General features: G+C 44.6%; 1 protein-coding gene across 1 annotated transcript in view; it reads right to left on the bottom strand.

The window, feature by feature from the left end:
- The window catches only part of LOC118743933, a 3,222-nt gene that overhangs the window by 799 nt on the left and 1,009 nt on the right, over positions 1–1,414 (bottom strand). The window lies entirely within an intron of this gene.

Here is a 1,414-nt window from a genome sequence, read left to right as displayed (position 1 = left end):
ATACTTTTTCCCTGATACTTTTAGAGTATCGATACCATGAGCTCGATACCAGAATGAGTACTCAGTATCGATACCAAAGTCTGAAATTTCGAACCCTAGATGAGTGGTGGTTTGAGCTTGGATAAGTGGTGGTTGAGCTTCGATGACGAGATTCAGGAGAAGATAGTTGGTAAAGGTTGTGATGGTCTCTCGATGAATGTCGCTTAAGGCTTGTCTGGAAGCAATTAAAGTCTGGATCTCGTCTGTGAAGTCGTGGCAGCCGAGTAGAAATAGATTCTTCTTCATCTTTTTATTTCACTCAGTAACCGCCTAAGCGATTTTGGCCGAGTTCAAAAAAAGCACGCAAGTCGTTTCTCTTCTGTGCCAACTGACGCCAATTAAGAATTCCTCTTCCTCAGCTACCACTAGCGGGTTCCAAATTGAATACTTTCAAAGCTGGAGCGTTTCTGTTCATCTGAAGGACATGACCTAGCCACTGGAGCCGCCGAATTTTAATCCGCTGCGCTATGTCCTCAGTCCTCCTCAGTCCTTGCTCACCATGGCATTAAAATCGCCAAGCATGATTTTTATATCGTGACCAAGGGCAGCGCTCGTGTGTGTTTTCCAAGGGCTCATAAAAGAGATCCTTGTATGCTTCGTCCTTCTTTGCCAGGGCTTGGGCGCAAATCAGCGAGATTTTGGAGAATCTTGCTTTGATGCAGAGACGCTCGTCCACCGGGCTGAACGACAGTACTCGACGACGGAGTCTCTATAACACCACAAATCCAACACAGAATTCGCGCTCCTTTACATAGCAGTTGTAGTATACGTCGCAAGGCCCCAGACATTTTTTACCTCTCCCGTCCAACGCCGTTAATGGCGGGGATGTCAGCTTTTATCCCTACGATGGCATCAACCAGCCGGACAGAGACATCTTTCCCATTCAGGGTCCGGACATTGTACATGCACTCAAATCGTAGTTCTTTAAACGTTTGCCGAGTCGTCATAAAAAGAGGGGCCTCATCCGAGTCTTTATTTTTGCTATTCGCTAGAAGAAGTTTTTACGAGGCCATTGCTGGGAGAAGTTACTGTAGAAATAGGGTTTTCTAGCGGGGAGGATTATTTAACTAAATCGGCATTATTCGATGAACCCATTACACTAAATTAAAGTTCTTTAGATCGAAATTTCTCTCCACATGAGAAATTTTAAACCATGTTCAATGTTTGGAATAAGCTTGTGAGTTAACTTCCCTTTAGCAGATATCACCCTTAATTTCTGGAGCCTTTTTTAGCTGTGATCGCTTATAATATTATTCTTCTTCTTTTTTGGCGCTGTAACCGCCTAAGCGATTTTGGCCGAGTTCAGCAAAGCACGCCAGTCGTTTCTGCTCTGTGCCAACTGACGCCAATTGGAAACGCCAAGTGAAGCCAAGTC

This window comes from Rhagoletis pomonella, unplaced genomic scaffold (genome assembly GCF_013731165.1).
Source record: "Rhagoletis pomonella isolate Grant_MI unplaced genomic scaffold, Rhpom_1.0 Rhpom_scaffold_00007, whole genome shotgun sequence".
NCBI lineage: Eukaryota > Metazoa > Arthropoda > Insecta > Diptera > Tephritidae > Rhagoletis > Rhagoletis pomonella.
This window is presented reverse-complemented; position numbering and strand designations above follow the sequence as displayed.